At 39.4% G+C, this 19,227-nt stretch overlaps 1 protein-coding gene and 1 non-coding gene across 4 annotated transcripts in view; one reads left to right on the forward strand and one right to left on the reverse strand.

Moving 5' to 3' along the window:
- Positions 1-19,227, forward strand: part of KMT2E (lysine methyltransferase 2E (inactive)) — a 109,371-nt gene that overhangs the window by 5,009 nt on the left and 85,135 nt on the right. The window lies entirely within an intron of this gene.
- On the reverse strand, positions 498-604 carry LOC128560470 (U6 spliceosomal RNA). Its single transcript, XR_008372969.1, has one exon. It is a non-coding gene; the product is annotated as a U6 spliceosomal RNA (small nuclear RNA).

Genomic DNA, 19,227 nt, shown 5'->3' on the forward strand with positions numbered 1-19,227 from the left:
GGGCTCAAGTGATCCTCTTGCATCAGCCTCCCAAGTAGCTGGGACTACAGGCACCTGCCACAATGTCCAGCTGTTTTTTATTTTTAGAGATAGGGGTCTTGCTCTTGCTCAGGCTGAGCTCTTGAACTCCTGAGCTCAGGTAATCCACCCACCTTAGCTTCTCAGAGTGCTAAGATTACAGGCGAGAACACCGCATTTTGTTATTGTGAATTTTTATGCTAAGTATTAAGATTAAAAATCAGATGATGCTGACCCAGACCTAGTTAATTAGATCTTTTTTGTACCTTTAAGGACATGAGATGATTTTATTAACTGTTACTTGGATGCTTTTGACCTAAATGAGAATTAGGAAAACAGTTGGTTTTTCTTTTTGCTTTTTTTTTGGCTGGAGCTGGGTTTGAACCCACCACCTCTGGTATATGGGCCAGCGCCCTAGTCCTTGAGTCACAGGCACCACCCAGTTGGTCTTTTTTTTTTTTTAATATTTACCTATTTATTAAAATATGGAACACTTCACGAATTTGCATGTCATCCTTGTGCAGGGGCCATGCTAATCTTCTCTGTATCATTCCAATTTTAGTATATGTGCTGCCGAAGGAAGCACTGATCTTTTTTAAATTAAAAAAAAAAAAACAATTTGTTGTAAAAACAGGTCTTGCCTTGTCACCCCTGTTACCCAGGGTGGTCTTGAACTTCTGGCCTCAAGGGATCCTTCCACCTTGGCCTCCCAAAGTGCTGGGATTACTAGGATGTGCCCCTGTGTCTGGATCTGGTCAAATTTTATAGTTTTACTGGAAATCTTCGTTTGCTTGTTACCAAAACTCCTTAAGCTCTCTCAGATGGTGAACGTTTTTAATGCAGCAGGTCAACCAAGAATTCCTTTTTCATGTCTTGCATAAGATGCCATTAAGACAGACATGGGCTTGGCACTCATAGGACAGTGGTTATGGCGCCGGTCACATACACCAAGGCTGGCGGGTTCGAACTCAGCCCGGGCCAGCTAAACAACAATGACAACTGCAACAAAAAATACCTGGGCCTTGTGGCTAGCTCCTGTAGTCCCGGCTACTTGGGAGGCTGAGGCAAGAGAATCACTGAAGCCCAAGAGTTGGAGGTTGCTGTGAGTTGTAACGCCATAGCACTCCACTGAGGGTGACATACCTGGACTCTGTCTCAAAAAAACCCAAAGACATTATGCCTTTTAATGAGTAAATAAGCAACCTGTAACATAACTTCAGTAAATACTTACCCATAATTTTTAATTAAAATATTTCTGTATTTTTAAAATGTTTTGAACATGAAATCTGGGTTTAAGAAAAGACCTGTTTGGGGTGGTGCCTGTGGCTCAAGGAGTAGGGTGCTGGCCCCATATACCAGAGGTGGAGGATTCAAACCTGGCCCCAGCCAAAAACTGCAAAAAAAAAAAAAAAAAAAGAAAGAAAGAAAGAAAAGACCTGTTCACAAAGCAACATGAGAGACAAAATGATTCGTATAGTTTGCTTTATTCATATTTTCCTTTTTTTTTTTTGGCTGGGAATGGGTTTGAACCCGCCACCTCTGGCATCTGGGACCGGTGCTCTACTCCTTGAGCCACAGGCGCCCTCTTTATTCATATTTTTACAACAATTGGGGAAGAGGTAATTTTCTAGCAACTCTTAGATTGCTTAATTTAGAGTTAAGCCAACGGAAGAAACATTCTTGGTCTTGTAGTTTATTATTGAGAAAGATAATATTGAGTAATCTTACCTATGTCATAGCCATTTTGGTTGCAGCATTTAGCCTGTGGCAGAAAGCTAGGATATGACAGTAGAATTGAGTTTATAAGATAATTTTATTTTATTTATTTAGTTTTTGAGACAGAGCCTCACTTCGTTGCCCTCAGTAGAATGCCATGGCATCATAGCTCCCAGCAACCTCTAACTTCTGGGCTCAAGCGATTCTCTTGCCTCAGACTCCCAACTAGCTGGGACTATAGGCACCTGCTATGACACCTGGCTATTTTTAGAGACAAGGGCACTTGCTCAGGCTGGTCTTGAACTTGTAAGCTCAGTAGATCCATCCACCACTCAGCCTCCCAGGGTGCTAGGATTAGAGGCATGAGCCACTTGTATCTGGCCTATAAGATAATTTTAAAATTCACATAATTTATTTGAGACCAAAAAAGTTTAATTTTTTTCTTATTTATGTTGACTTTTGTTTTCAAAGCATATTTAAAATATAATTTTTATTTGAAGAGTTAAACAGAATTTACTCAGATAAATTATTTTAAACTTGTTTGAGTTAAATTACGTTTAAAGATTAATTTTTTTTTTTTAATTTTTCTCACTGTTTGGTCTAAGGTCCAGACTAGTCTCAGCAGTTTTTTTAGCAAAAAGTGAACGTGATGAAAAAATTAACCATAACCACTTAGGATGTTGTCAGGAAAATACTGTTTTGGCTTTTCAAAAGTTCACATATAAGGAGAATGTATATGAAAAAGATGATTCTTAGTCATATTTAGTCATATTTTTTCTTCACAGACTAATAAATGTAATAGTTTCTGTTTTTGAGTTTACAGAGACACAACATGATGTCCTCTTACCATCTGGCTTTATATGCCATTGAAAGAAAGGAAGTTGAAAATCCATTCTTTGGCAGTGCCTATGGCTCAGAGGAGTAGGGCCCTGGCCCTATATGCTGGAGGTGGTGGGTTCAAACCCAGCCCTGGCCAAAAACTGCAAAAAAAAAAAGAAAGAAAATTCATTCTTCAATGTAGTGGCTGTGAGATGGGAAGATTCTTGATGTGGCTAATTTGTGCTCCAGGAGCCATAAGTGGGGGTGGGGGTTGGTCTGATACATAGTAAGTCTTTGTCTGATACATAGTAAGTCTTATCCAAAAAATAAGATTGTTCTTTTTGGAGTTGTTTTTCTGTTGCTTTTGGATGGGGGCGGGGAGGAAGTTGGTCTGATACATAGTTAGTCTTATCCAAAAAGTAAGATTGTTCTTTTTGGAGTTGTTTTGCTATTGGCTTCTGGATAAATGAAGGTTGGATCTAAATAAAGATTGAATTGACAGCCTATTACATATTACACCATTAAATCTCCACTGGAGGGCGGCACCTGTGGCTCAGTCAGTAGGGTACTGGCCCCATATACTGAGGGTGGTGGGTTCAAACCGGGCCCTGGCCAAACTGTAACAACAACAACAAAATAGCCAGGCGTTGTGACAGAGACCTGTAGTCCCAGCTACTTGGGAAGCTGAGGCAAGAGAATTGGCTAAGCCCAGGAGATGGAGGTTGCTGTGAGCAGTGTGATGCCATGGCATTCTACAGAGGGTGACAAAGTAAAACTCTGTCTCTACCAAAAAAAAAAGTATATATATGTGTATATATACACACAAATCTCCACTGGAACAATACTTTGAAGCACAGACTGAAGATGAATTTGATAGCTACTCTTTTCTGGGCACCAGGAATACCTAGAGAGATAAGACTATCCCTGCCTTGAGGGAACTCATCATTTATTTCTGCTTCTCAAAACCCTACTGTTGTAGGGTTTGTTTGGATGGGAGGAACAGAAATCGGCTGTAGCTAGTTTAGGCAAAGGATTTGTTATAAGGCTATGGGGAAATCTCATAGAGTTCATTTGAAGAAAGTAAAGTGTAGATGGGCCTCATAGGAACTGGCAAGGTGTCAGCCACTGCTTTCCATCTTGATGCCTCTAATTATCTGAGACTGGTTAAGGAGATGGTGGGGGTGTGTGTGAGTATTTATGGTGTATAGAGGGGAGTTTCCTTGGATGGAAAGCAAGAAAAAGACATCTCTAATTCTCTGAAAACAATTGTCTTTGGTCAGAGATGTTCATATGTATGCGAGAGGGCCTCCAAAACTAAATAATTGGTATATCAAACTGATGATCCCATTTTTCAGTTTTAAAAAATGCACACACGTATGTTGAGAAATGCTTACAAAAAAGCAAGTTTTTTTGTTTTAACTTTTTATTTTCAAATAATTCCAAATTTACAAAAAAAGTTACATGAATAATACAAATTAACTCACTCATATCCTTTATCCAAGTTACCCAGTTTGTAACATTTTACTACATTAATTCTTTTTAATTCTATATGTACACAATTTTTTCCTGTACAGTTTTATAAGTTGCATACATGGTGACCCTTTACAGTCCTTAATACTTATGCGTGAATTTCCTGAGAATAAGCATGTTTTCTTATGTTCTGAGTAGTTATCAAATTTAGAAATTTGGTAGCTTTTATGTAATACCTAGTCTATAATCCATATTCCGGATTCATCAGTTGTCACAATTCTGCCCTCTATTAGCAATTTTTTCTGGTGCAATAGATAATTTGGGGTCATAGACTACATTTAATTCTTTTGTCTATTCTCTTTTAGTCTGGAATAGTTCCTCAGTCTTTGTATTTTATGACATTGGCAGGCTAATTAATTATATAGTGTCCCTCAATTTGGGTTTGCTTGAGGTTTCTTCATCATTCAGATTATGCATTTTTGGCTGGAATATTAGGTAAGTAATATATGTACATGTTTTTCTATCATCAGGAGGCACATGATATTTGACCTTTACCAGTGTGTTCATTTTAATTGTTTGGTTAAGGTGTTGAATAGTTCCTTTATTGTGTAGTTACTGTTTTTCATTTTACTATTATTACTTTGTGGGGAGATATTTAGAGATTATTTAAATATCTTATCCTCATAAAACTTTCCTCTTCTGGGTTTAGCATCTATTGATTCTTGCCTGATAAATTTTCACAATGTTGGTTGTAATATACCAAGGTGTTTTTTTTTTTTTTTTGAGACAGAGCCTCAAGCTGTTGCCCTGGGTAGAGTGCTGTAGCATCACAGCTCACAGCAACCTCCAACTCCTGGGCTCAAGCGATTCTCTTGCCTCCACCTGCCAAGTAATTGGGACTACAGGTGCCTGCCACAATGCCCAGCCATTTTTTGGTTGCAGCCACCGTCATTGTTGTTTGGCGGGCCTGGGCTGGATTCGAACCCGCCACCGCAGGTTTATGTGGCTGGTGCCTTAGCTGCTTTAGCCACAGGCACCAAGCCTATACCAAGGTTTTTAAAAATGATTTGCTAATGGGGATTGTGGGAGTTTTTGTTTTCTTGCTTTTCTATTCCAGTTTTTCTGTAATGCATATGGGTTGCTTTTGTAATCACAACAAATAACAAATTTTAAGGAGGAAAGTGTAGGTAGGTTAGATAGCATATAGATAATATCCCTGCACAGTTTTCCATACAAATGGGATTTAAAATGATTTTCTACATGTTGATCTGATTTGAAATCTAGAATATAGCAATTAAGTACTTGGATGTTAAAGTGATTTTTTTTTTTTTTTTTGGTTTTTGGCCGGGGCTAGGTTTGAACCCGCCACCTCCGGCATATGGCACCCTACTCCTTGAGCCACAGGTGCCGCCCTGTTAAAGTGATTTTTAAAAAAAAAATTGATGTGGTTTCAGTTTCTCATTTATTCTCTAGAATTATTGCTAAATGATTCTGAATTATAGTTGTATCATTTAGGCATGTGATTTGCTACTAATAATAGCAGCTTTCTAAGACAGGGCTAAAAACGTTTATTTTAATTATGGTATTTCCTTTCCTTCATTAAAAAAAATTCTTCAAGCAATTTTTTGAAGTAAAATATGTTTTTCTGAAATCATTGAGATAAATTTTTTTTTTTTTTTTTCAGTCTTTGTCCAGGGCTGAGTTTGAACTCGCCACCTCCGGTATATGGGTCCCGTGTCCTACTCTTTTGAGCCACAGGTGCTGCCCGAGATAATTTTTTAAAGGATATAAGTTATGTTTTTTTGTTTTTTTTTTTTGAGATGGAAACTGTGTCATCTTTGGTATTGTGCCATGGCATCACAGCTTATAGCAACCTCAAACTCTTGGGCCAAGTGATTCTCTTGCCTTAGCCTCCATTGGGACTACAGGTGCACACCACAATGCCCAGCTGACTTTTGGTTGCAGTTGTCATCATTGTTTAGCAGGCGCAGGCCTTGGTGTATGTGGCTGGCAGCCTACTCACTGAGCTATGGGCGATGAGCGACACATTAAGATTTTTAAAAAGAGGTGATGAGATGGTACCTTTTTCTTTTTTTTTTCTTTTTAAATTTTTATGTATGTATTTATTTTGAGACAGAGTCTCACTTTGTCACCTTTGGTAGAGTGCCATGGCATCATAGCTCACAGACACCTCAAACTCTTGGGCTCAAGCAATTCTCTTGCCTCAGTCACCCAAGTACCTGGGTCTACAGGTGCCTGCCACAACAAACAGCTAGTTTTAGAGATGGGGTCTTGCTCTGGCTCAGGCTGTCTCAAAACTGTGAGCTCAGGCGATCTGCCCACCTTGGCCTCCCAGAGTGCTAGGATTACAGGTGTAAGCCACTGCGCCTGGCCGAGATGGTACCTTTAATACGGAAGAGCATGAAACATCTGTAACTCTAGGACAAAGTAGTGTGTGATTTTTGCATCCTTGTAATTAAAGAAATACATACCAGAGATTTAGAAGGACAAGAAAAGGAAAAGAAATGGAGAAAAACACTTATTTATACATAATGATGATCCTGAATTTGGCATATGTCCCTTCAGTGACAGCAAAATGCTGGTAGTAAATTTGGATCATAATTTGAATGTTATATTGATTCAGGTCCTGAGTAACTTATTAAATGAAAATTATCAATTTCTTGGGAAATTTTCAGAGTAAAATTTTGAGGGTTGTGAATGGAGTGCAGATTATGTTCTCTAAAACTTAAAATTTCCTCCTGAGAGAAGATAATTATGTCTAATTAATAAGATATAGTGGATACTTAGCATTTTGTAGGTGCATTAAAAAATTTATTTGAATTGACTATGTCCAAATATGTCTTAACAGGTGAATGAAAATTCAGATTATAGTACTACCAGATCTTATCTCATTGTTTAAATAAAGGATATGGCAAAAAGTGCAAATTCATAATGAACTAGAAGATTTTGTTTTAGGCCAAAACTCCCATCTTGTACATGTAAAGTAGCACCTGATTGAAATTTAAAAATTCAAGTTAGAGGTGACTTGTGTGGTCTTTCAGTTAAATATTTCTGATTGTGGTCCAGCAACCTCATATGTCATTTATCTGGGGGTGGATTTATTTAGTGGCAAATAGTTGAATCCCTTCTATGTAAAAGCATAATAACTATCAATTTTGGCTTGTTGATGGTACGTATACTACTTCCTAAGTATGATTGTGTTGGCTGATACTATTGGAGTAAGATTGTGTGGTTTTTCAAATTTAAGCCTGTAATTGGTATCTTGACAACCTAGTTTGTGTATGGTTACATTAATCTATTAGCTAATCTATCATTTGCTTTATCTTTGAATTCTAAGTTAAAACTGGCAGATCATATGGAAAAATATGGTTGTCCCAAAAGATAAATGCGTTTCTGTTATGTAATTACTTCAAGGATAACTGAGAAACTGGGATATTTGTCATAAGATTCTTTTGGTATAGCCTGAAATAAGCACTTACAGGAGTTTAAAATTTATAACTCTTACCACTAAACAGTTCATTAAAGATTTTAGAGAAAATATTCATAGTTCAGTCCCTAGCTTCACATAGCAATCTCTTCATGTTGAAATGGCTTTTTTAAGAGTGGCTGATCAACTTAGTACATGTGGGTTGTTTTTTAATTTCTATATAATTTCTTCACAGAAAGGTCATTACAGTAAAGCTTGGGAGAGAAAATGGATATAGCCTATCTCATAGCAAATGTCTTAGTCCTGCGTAGCACTCATTGTATCTAACAACTTCATTCTTGACATTTTATCCTAAAATTCCATCATTTATAGGCCTTGTTCAAGACAAGCTACTCTAAGAGTTAATAAAGTTTGCTATCTGAGTATATTTTCTAATAGATGTTTACATCTATTAATTCCATAATTCATTTTTGAAGATAAAGTCCATAGGCTTTTTTTCCTCTAAGCTTCATCTCTCTAGTTGTTATATACTTTCCATTTCAGGTTTTTGTTTTTGTTTTTCTATTTATATTAATGTATAAAGAGGAAGAAGCCGATTATTGGATATTGTAAGTCTTGGAATTAATATCCTGGGGAAATGCTGTAGAAGTAAACTATTTAAACTGATGGTATTTACATATAGTATTTTGTTTTTAATAAATTTTGGTCCCTTGGTGGTTTTATAAATTAAGTACTTAGAAATTAAGCTATTCTTACTTTAGTGCTAAGATTTTTATACCACCCTGAGCAAGACTGAGACTATGTCTCTACTAAAAACAAAAATTAGCTAGGCATGGTGGCATGCACCTACAGTCGGACCTATGCAGGAGGATCACTTGAGCCCAGGAGTTTGAAGTTGCAGGAGCTATAATGATGCTACTGCACTTGTTCTGGTGACAGAGTAAGACCCTGTCTGAAAAAAAAATTTTATAGTAAATATTTTAAATGCATTTGGAATATTTTTTTTTCTTTTGAGACAGTCTCAGTTTGTCACCCTTGGTAGAGTGCTGTGGTATCATAGCTCACAGCGGCCTTAAATTCTTAGGTTCAAGTGATCCTCTTGCCTCAGCCTCCTGAGTAGCTGGGACTATAGGTGCCCACCACAACACCTATTTTTAGAGATGGGGTCTTGCTCTTTTTCAGGCTGGTCTCAAACTCCTGAGCTCAGGCAATCTACACACCTCTGCCTCTCAGAGTACTAAGATTACAAGTGTGACCCACAGTGCCTGCCATTGGATTTGGAATATTAAGATAATTTCTTTGAGACAGTAATAGATTTGCTGATTTTATTTTCTTCTTTTTTTGAGACAGTCTCACTTTCTTGCCCTCAGTAGACTGCTGTGGCATCATAGCTCACAGCAACCTCAAACTTTTGGGCTTAAGCGATTCTCTTGCCTCAGCCTCCCAAGTAGCTGGGTCTACAGGTGCCGGCCACCATGCCTGGCCATTTTTAGAGACGGGGTCTCGTTCTTGCTCAGACTGGTCTTGAACCTGTGAGCTGAGGCAATCCACCCACCTCTGCCGCCCAGTGTGCTAGGATTACAAGGCATCAGCCACCACGCCCAGCCAGATTTGCTGATTTTTTACTATTTGAGTGGCCTCAGTGGGTAACAGTATGGTGATTGGAATTGATTCAATTATCATTGGATTCAATAATGTGATTTTCATCTTTATTTCTAAGAGGTAAGATAACATTCATAAATAAATATTTACAGTGCATTATTATATCTTATTTACTGTGCATAGCACCTCTGCAAGATAGATTTTTTTCCCCCCATTTTAGACATTTTACCCATTTTTCATGAGAGGCCTAGAGAGACTGAAGATAATTCCTAGAGTCACGTCGCTAAAGTGTGGCTGATCAAGAATTTGAATTAAAGTCATTTGAAAGTTTTTGTTGTTTCTATTGATCCTTATAAAGGACTGATTCTTTTTTTTTTTTTTTTTTTTGGCCGGGGCTGGGTTTGAACCCGCCACCTCCGGCATATGGGACCAGCGCCCTACTCCTTGAGCCACAGGCGCTGCCCAAAGGACTGATTCTTGACAAAGCAATGAGAATAAGAAAATCTTTAATTAAAGGAAGCTCCTTAAGAAAACTAATGTATCTTTGATTATATTGATTGTCCTACCTCATTTCAAGTGCCTTAAAGGAAACTTTATTTTGGTCATTGTTCATTTCCAAGCATCTAGAGCAGTATCCAAATTCTAGAATATAGTATACATACATGTATGCTCAATAAATATATTAAATGAATGAATTTGAATTGATTTTATTATATTTTGACATAATAGAATAGTTGCTATAATCTGGGAAGGAAATACTTAAACAACACTAAGGATTTCTTTTGTTCTTTAGAGATGAGGTATTTAAAACTTGATGGTGACAAGCTGAAAGGGTTGTTGATTATTGGAAGTTATTCAGATGATGAAGATGATGGTGGTAGCCAGGGAGATTGAGGAGGAATGAATCTTAAACATTGGGGAGGCACAAAAGACTATGTGACTGAATATAATAGGAGACTGGAGGAAAGAAGGATTGAAAAGAGAACTGAAATGCTATTAATAATAATAAATGAAATGAAAGAAAGTATATGAATAAGTAAGTTTCAGTTTGAAGCCTTGATTTTTGAAGAGATGGAAGGTATTTGAATAGATATGCATCTGATAGATGGTGGGAATAGTAAATGAAACAGGGGTGAATGGTTGGATCCAAGATTGGGTAGGAGACTAATGTAATGGGGAGGACTGAGACTTGGGGACAGCTACATTAATAACATTCTTCAGTAGCAGGCTTTGTTTTTAAAGATATGTTTATGCTAATATAAAGGAAGGAGAAGGGATTGAATGTTACAGAAGGAAAATTGTGATTTATCAAGAATAAGTTAGGGGTGGCGCCTGTGGCTCAGGGAGTAGGGCGCCAGTCCCATATACCGAGGGTGGCGGGTTTGAACCCAGCCCAGGCCAAAAACTGCAACAACAACAAAAAATAATAATAAACATTAAAAAAAAAGTTAAAAAAAAAAAAAGAATAAGTTAGGTGAGTATCTTAGCCACTAAATTCTAGGCTTTGAGAGCTCTTATATAAATGTCAGTTTTTGCTCTGGAGTGAAGTAATACAGAGGATCTAAGTATGGAAAGCATACATCCAGCAGCTACCTCAAAATAACAGTATCAAAATTAAACCAATAATTAAAACAATATAAGTAGTACATTCTTTAGGAGATTAAAAAGGGAAAAGATTAGTATGGAAAGGGTCTTAGAGCTGAAGTAGCCCTCAGGAGGTCTACTATATATATCTCAAAGCTAGTTTTGTGATTCACATTCAAAGTTGGAAGGTTGGGAAGTCTTCGAGGAAGCTTTGGTTCTTGAAAGTTTAATAAGACATTTTATTGGGTGGGAAAAGAAAATGAAGAGCAAAGGATATGCCGATAGCAGAAATCTTTCAAAAGGACTTATATATTGAAACATTAGTATGGAACAAGGTAACCTGATACAATGTCAAGATTAGGAACTTGACTGTAATTAATGTGAACTATATTTTTTTGGAACAGGGCAAAGTTATGAAACTAGTGGCTTTTTAAGTATAATATATATTTTGTCTAATGTTGTAAGTAGTGGTTTTAAAATAGAGTACTAGAGTGAATGCATTTTTTTTTTTTTTTTTTTTTTTTTGTAGAGACAGAGTCTCACTTTATGGCCCTCGGTAGAGTGCCGTGGCCTCACACAGCTCACAGCAACCTCCAACTCCTGGGCTTAAGCGATTCTCTTGCCTCAGCCTCCCAAGTAGCTGGGACTATAGGTGCCTGCCACAATGCCCGGCTATTTTTTGGTTGCAGTTTGGCCGGGGCTGGGTTTGAACCCGCCACCCTCGGTATGTGGGGCCAGCGCCTTACCGACTGAGCCACAGGCACCACCCTAGAATGAATGCATTTTTAAAAATTAATTTGATAAGACATTCAGGCCACATCCCAGACCTACTAAGTCCGAATCTCTAGGGTGAAGCCTAGGAATCTGTTTTGTTTTGTTTTTTTTAGGGACAGAGTCTCACTTTGTTGCCCTTGTAGAGTGCTGTGGCGTCACAGCTCACAGCAACTTCCAGCTTTTGGGCTTAGGCGATTCTCTTGCCTCAGCCTCCTGAGTAGCTGGAACTACAGGCAGCCACCACAATGCCCGGCTGTTTTTTTGTTGCAGTTTGGCTGGGGCCGGGTTTGAACCTGCCACCCTCGGTATATGGGGCTAGTGCCCTACTCACTGAGCCACAGGCACCGCCCAGGAATCTGTTGTTTTCTACTCCCACCTCTAGGTATATGAAAAGTAGAAGTTTGTAAATCTACATTTAGAAATCAATTATGTAAAGGTCAAGTCAGAACAGGGAGATAAACTACTTAGAGGGACAGGTAAACTACTTACTATTCTTAGTGGTGCCTTATAGCTCAAGTGGCTAAGGCACCAGTCACATACACCAGAGCTGGTGGGTTTGAATCTGGCCCGGGCCTGCCAAACAATGACAACTACAACAACAACAAAAAAATACCTGGGCATTGTGGTGGGCGCCTGTAGTCCCAGCTACTTGGGGGGCTGACGCAAGAGAATCGCTTAAGGCCAGGAATTGGAGGTTGCTGTGAGCTGTGACGCCATGGCACCCAAGGCTATAGCTTTAGGTTCTGTCTCAAAAAGAAAAAAGAAAATAAAATTATTCTTGTCGCCCAGATCTGAGATGATAACATGTAGATAGTAAGAACAGTAAGATTTGTTTAAATACCAATAATTAAATTTGATGAACATTGTTTTTAGAGAAGGAAAGAAGAAAAGTCTCAAATTCTCTAATCTGAAAGAAATAGAATATAAAAATAGAATATAACTATAGCATGCTTAGTTAACCTGGGAGAGTGAAGACTTTGTTTTGCTTGAGATTAAAGAAAGAGAAGTTTATTGACAACTTTGATTGTTTGAATAAAAAAGTATGCTCTTTGGGGCTGTGCCTGTGGCTTGGTGGGTAGGGCACTGGTCCCATATACTGGGGGTGGTGGGTTCAAACCCAGCCCTGGCCAAACTGCAAGAAAAAATAGTCAGGCATTTTGGTGGGTGCCTGTAGTCCCAGCTACTTGGGAAGGTGAGGCAAGAGAATCGCCTAAGCCCAGGAATTGGAGGTTGCTGTGAGCTGTGTGATGCCACAGCACTCTACCGTGGGTGACAAAGTGAGACTCTGTCTCTACCAAAAAAAAAAAAAAGTATGCTCTTACCTGGTGGCAAACTTACTTAAAGGCTTAGGTAGTAAAAATGAACAAACCTAGTGGTCTATACATGTGAACTGAATACAAAATAAATATGGGGTTGGTGCCTGTACTCAGTGGTTAGGGTGTCAGCCAGATACACCAGGGTTGGTGGGTTTGAACCCTGCCTGGGCCTGCTAAACAACAATGACGACTACAACAAAATAATAGCTGGGCATTGTGGCGGGTGCCTGTAGTCCCAGCTACTTGGGAGGCTAAGGCAAGTGACTTGCTTAAGCCCGAGAGTTTGAGGTTGCTGTGAGCTGTGACGCCACGGCAGTCTACTGAGGGCATGCAACTCTGTCTGAAAAAAAAGAAAAAGATAAATATGTTTGCAGGGTTTGTTGTTTACTTTTTAATTACAACAGGTTTTTGTTGTTTTTTTATTTTTTTTTGAGACAGAGTCTCAAGCTGTCACCCTAGGTAGAGTGCTGTGACATCACAGCTCACAGCAACTTCAAACTCTTGGGCTCAAGTGATTCTCTTGCCTCCGCCTCAAGTAGCTGGGACTACAGGTGCCCACCACAAAGCCAGGCTATTTTTTTTTTTTGTAGTTGTCATTGTTTTCTTTTCTTTTTTTTTTTCTGTAGAGACAGAGTCTTACTGTACCGCCCTCGGGTAGAGTGCCATGATGTCACACAGCTCACAGCAACCTCTTAACTCTTGGGCTTACGCAATTCTCTTGCCTCAGCCTCCAGGTCATTGTTTTCTTTAGCTGGCCTGGGCTGAGTTCAAACAGCACCAGACTGGCTGTATGTGGCCAGTGCCTTACCCACTGAGCTACGGGCGCTGCCCCTAATTATAATAGGTATTAACACTACTTTTTGGAAGGATATTTTTTCTTCCTTTTGGACAAGTAGAATCTACCAGTAAAAATGTTTTTCATGTGTCATTTTGAGTCAGTATTTTCTTTAGCAATTGAATTTCTGACTGTTCTCCAAGAAGCCTTAGAGGGCTTCTCATGGAACTTAACTGGTAGATGAGAGCATGTGCAGGCCTGGACATCTTGCCATCCTTTTTAACCACAGATGTAGCAAATATGAAGTACATATTCCTACTGTATCCATTGGTAGATGTCACTTTTCACTTGTAGCATTCATCCATGATAATTGGCAGTGGCCTTCTTAATAGAGCACTCGAAGTGGATACTAGCAATAGTGGGAGAAACAGAGATTACAACAATTTTTCATTGTATAATCGAAAAGAATGCTTAGTTTTCTTCTTTTGTTTTTTTTTTTGTAGAGACAGAGTCTCACTTTACTGCCCTCGGTAGAGTGCCGTGGCATCACACAGCTCACAGCAACCTCCAGCTCTTGGGCTTATGTGATTCTCTTGCCTCAGCCTCCCGAGCAGCTGGGACTACAGGCGCCCGCCACAACGCCCGGCTATTTTTTGGTTGCAGTTTGGCCGGGGCTGGGTTTGAACCCACCATCCTCAGTATATGGGGCTGGCGCCCTACTCACTGAGCCACAGGCGCCGCCCAAGAATGCTTAGTTTTCTATGTAAAAATTCATTTGTTGGAAAGCTGCAACTAGTGGAGTAGTTTACCTAGTTCTTAGTCCATTCATGGTTGCTATTACAGAATATTGGAGGTTAGGTAATTTATAAAGAAAAGAAATTTATTTAGGTAGAGGTTCTTCAGGCTGGGAAGTTCAAGAAAGCATAGTGGGACTAGGTATGGTGGCTTACATCTGTAATCCTAGCACTCTGGGAGGCCAAGACAGGTGGATTCCTTGAGCTCAGGAGTTCAAGACCAGCCCATGCAAGAGTGAGACTCCATGTCTACTAAAAATAGAAAAACTAGCCAGGTATAGTGGTGGGTGCTTGTAGTCCCAGCTACTGGGGAGGCTGAGGCAGGATGATCACTTGAGCCCAAGAGTTTGAGGTTGCTGTGAGCTGTGACGCCTCATCACTCTACTCAGGGCGACAGAGTGAAACTATCTTTTTTTTTTTTTTTTTTGGATTTTTGGCTGGGGCTAGGTTTGAACCCGCCACCTCTGGCATATGGGACCGGCGCCCTACTCCTTGAGCCACAGGCGCCGCAAGAGTGAAACTATCTTAAAAAAAAGGGTGGCTCAGTGCCTGTGGCTCAAGCGGCTAAGGCACCAGCCATATACACCTGAGCTGGCAGGTTTGAATTCAGCCTAGGCCCGCCAAACAACGATGGCTGCAACCAAAAAATAGCCGGGCATTGTGGCAGGTGCCTGTAGTCCCAGCTACTTGGGAGGCGGAGGCAAGAGAATCGCTTGAGCCCAGGAGTTGGAGGTTGCTGTGAGCTGTGATGCTACAGCACTCTACCCAGGGTGACAGCTTGAGGTTCTGTCTCAAAAAAAAGGCATAATGGGATCTGCTTGGCTTCTGGTAAGGGCTTTCATATTGTGTCACAACACGGTGAAAGGTCAAAGCAGATGTGTGAAGGAAGCAAAACCCATGAGGCAGTCTGGCTTTATAAAAACCCACTCTTTTAGGAGCTAGTCTATTCCCAGGAAAACTAATCCAGTTTTGCTGAAGAGAACTCACTATGCAAGATGGGCACCAAGCCACTCACAAGGGTGGAGCCCTTATGACCCAGACACCTCCCATTAGGCCCTACCTCATCTAAAGGTTCCACCTTCCAACATTGCTATTCTGAGAATCAAGGTTCCACCATGAGTTTTGGCAGGGACAAACCACACTCAAACCATAACACCTAGTTTTTCTCAGTGGTAACATTTTGCAAAATTGTAGTACAAATGTTATGACCAGAATATTGACATTGATACAATACTCTCATGTTATTCAGGCTTTCTTAGTTTTATTTCTACTCCTTTGTGTGTATTTAGTTCTGTGTGTTTTTATCATGTGTATGACCTGTATCCACCATCACAGTTAAGATGCAGAACAGTTCCATCATCACAAGGTTCCTTGTTATTGCTCTTATATAACCATAGCTACCTCTCTCTCTCACTAATCTGTCTCCATTTCTACAGTTTATCATTTTAAGAATGTTATATAAAGGGAATTATGTAATATGTAATCTTTGGTGATTAGCGTTTTTTCCGACTCTGCATAATTTCCTTTTTCGACCCTGCATAATTTCCTTGGTGGCTTGAGATTCATCCAAGTCATTGTATGTATCAATTTATTTGTTCATTCCTTTATATTTCTGAGTAGTGTTTCATTTAATGTTTTTTTCATATTTGATAGCTACCACCCAGAGCATGCAGCTACAAAGATTTTAACTCTACAGAATATATTGTCTTTCACCATTCTTAACTTTTCTGACTCTTCTCCTACTATCTCAAATCCCTCCTCTAGGAACTACTGGGAGCAGAGTTGAAAAATTAAACATGTAAGCCAGGTGAAGTGGTTCATGCTTGTAATCCTAGCACTTTCGGAGACTGAGGCAGGAGATCACACTTGAGGTCAGGAGTTTGAGACCAGCCTGGGTGTAACAAGACCCAGTTAGCCAGGTGTGGTGGCATGTGGCTATAGTCCCAACTACTTGGAAGACTGAAGTAGGAGGATTGCTTGAGTCTGGTAATTTGATACCAGCCTGAGCAAGAATGAGACTCTGTCACTACATAAAATAGGAAAAGTATCCAGACCTTATGGGGTATGCCTCTGCTCCCAGCAACTCAGGAAGCTGAGGTGTGAGGATAGTTTCAGCCTAGGATCTTGAGGTTGCAGTGAGCTCTGATGACAACCACTGCACTGTAGCCTGGGTGACACAGCAAGACTCTGTCTCCCAAAAAAGAAAAGAAAAAAAAAAGAACTTTTTTGTGTGTAGGAAACAGTGCTTTTATTCTTAGAGACTCAATCTTAAGTAAGTCTTTGAATTGCTACTTGCATAAAAAAGTACATTGTACTACGTTTTCATTATAGCTCCGTGATCTCCAATACTTTGGAGGATGACAAAATGATTGTTTTTTAACCATTCAAAAATAATAGCATAGTAGGATGGTGCCTGTGGCTCAGTGAGTAGGGTGCCGGCCCCATATACCAAGGGTGACGGGTTCAAACCCAGCCCGGCCAAACTACAACAACAACAAAATAGCCAAGCATTGTGGCAGACGTCTGTAATCCCAGCTACTTGGGAGGCAGAGGCAAGAGAATCGCCTAAGCCCAGGTGCTGGAGGTTGCTGTGAACTGTGACGCCACGGCCCTCTACCCAGGGCGATAGAGTGAAACTCTGTCTCTAGTAAAAAAAAAAAAAATGGCATGGTACATTGAAAAATTGGATGGTATTGAAATTATTTTAATTTGAAGGACTTGAGATGGAGGAGTATACTAGACTTTTAGCTGGGTTGCAAAATTGGTGTTGAGATTAAAGCCTCAAAAACTCTGGCAGGGAGGATTATAGAATAGTGAACAAACAGTTCTCTGTATCATATTCATACATGTATTTAAAAAAATTAGACTTAATTTTTAGAGCTGTGTTTGAGTCACAACAAAATTGAGTAGGAAGTAAAGTTCTCACATGCCCCCTTCCCCAGCTCAGGCATAGCTTCCCACTGTTAGCATCCCTTATCAATGTGGGAGAATATTTGTTTCATTTGTTACATTTGCCAAACCAATCTTGATGCATCTTTTTTGGACAGACTTTTGCTCTGTTGCTCTGGGTGGAGTGCAGTGGCATGATTGTAATTTACTGCAACCTTAAACTCTTGGGTTCAAGCAATCTTCCTAGAGTGCTAGGTTACAGGCGTTGTTGTGGGGTGGATGTAAATTAACTAGATTACGTTTGGGGAAGGAGCAAGGTGGCTTTTGTTCACTGTGCTTTCATTCAGCGTGCCAGAGTAAATGCTGTCCAGATATTCTGGAGTAAGAAACATGGATTTTATTTAACTTCCTGTTTTAAAAGTCAGTTCATAGTTTAATCTCCCTTAACTGTAAATTCCAGATTATTTTACCAGTCATCTTACATATTTTATTTTCAGGCAAACTAATGTGTAGGCTCTGGAATCAGACCACTAGATTTAAATCTTGATTTGGCTACTTTGGATGAAATTGACCTCTTTGCCTCATTTATTAAATGGTAATAATACGATTGTGGGGTTTAAGCATTGTAAACACTTAGTGTTTGCTGTGATTATTATTATTTTTTTCTCTTTCCCTTTTGGGGAAAAGAGGTTTTTCTTTTTTCTAAAGATTGCACCAATGTAAAGCAAAAATCTAGTTGATGCGGGTGTATTGTATAGGTGCTCATTGGATGGTAGCACAACCCCATGGAAAGGGTGGTTGATTATTGTTAGAAGTACTATAGGAAGGTTTGAGTGTCAATCAGGTAAGTGCTTATGGAGCACTATCTGATACTAATATTAACCCAGTTGTAGAAATACCTTCTTATCAAATATATTTTATCAGTTTTTAGAATCTGATATTCTTTTGGTTACCTAAAATAATCCATTAATTATTATGATTATAAAATTTAAACTGGGGCAGCGCCTGTGGCTCAAGGAGTAGGGCGCCAGTCCCATATGCCGGAGGTGGCGGGTTCAAACCCAGCCCCGGCCAAAAACCACAAAAATAAATTAAAAAAAAAAAATTTAAACTGTAAGGTCATCAATCTATCCAATCTCTTGTATCATTTACAATTGAAACTCAGAGCAGTGAAATGACTTGCTCAAGGTTTCAAAGGTAGTAACTTGGATTTTGATTATTAATCAGTATTCTTTTTATTATATGTTAGTTAACTGCTATCAATAAAAAAAGTCTTGATTGAATAGCAGGGGCAGTTAAATTTCTGATTTTTATAAGGAAATCTCAGATCCATGACCCCTCACAGTTACTTTCAGATTTATTTTATCATTTCCGTTAGTAATTAAGCCAACGATTCATTTGTCTAGTTTCTCAGTGGTACCTGTCCAAAAGGTATACATTAATTTAATGTTTTTGTTTTTTTTTTGAGACAGAGCCCCAAGCTGTCACTCTGGGTAGTGTGCCATAGCATCACAGCAACTTCCAAATCCTGGGCTTAAGCCATTCTCTTGTCTCAGCCTCCCAAGCAGCTGGGACTACATGCACCCACTACAACACCCGGTTATTTTCTGGTTGTAGTTGTCATTGTTGTTTAGCGGGCCTGGGCTGGATTCGAACCCGCCAGCTCTGGTGTATGCGGCTGGCGCCTTAGCCGCTTGAGCCACAGGCACCCAGCCAGATTGGATACTTTTATTTGTATATTTTTACCATATATTTTCATTTTCTGCCCTTTAAGTATTATATTCCATCTTCTCAGTGACATTTTTATTTTCTGTCTTTCCTAACATGGTCTAGTCTTCCAGTTTTTCAGAAAGACTCTTTTCTATTTTAATTGCTTTTCCTTGCCTTTTATCTCATTTTCCTTACTTTAGGTTTTTGTGGGTTTTTTTCCCCTTTCTTTTTGAGATAGATTCTTGCTCTGTGGCACCAGGTATAGTATATGGTATCATCATAGCTCACTGCAGCCTCAAACTCCTAGGCTCC

This window comes from Nycticebus coucang, chromosome 11, assembly GCF_027406575.1.
Source record: "Nycticebus coucang isolate mNycCou1 chromosome 11, mNycCou1.pri, whole genome shotgun sequence".
In the NCBI taxonomy this organism is placed as follows: domain Eukaryota; kingdom Metazoa; phylum Chordata; class Mammalia; order Primates; family Lorisidae; genus Nycticebus; species Nycticebus coucang.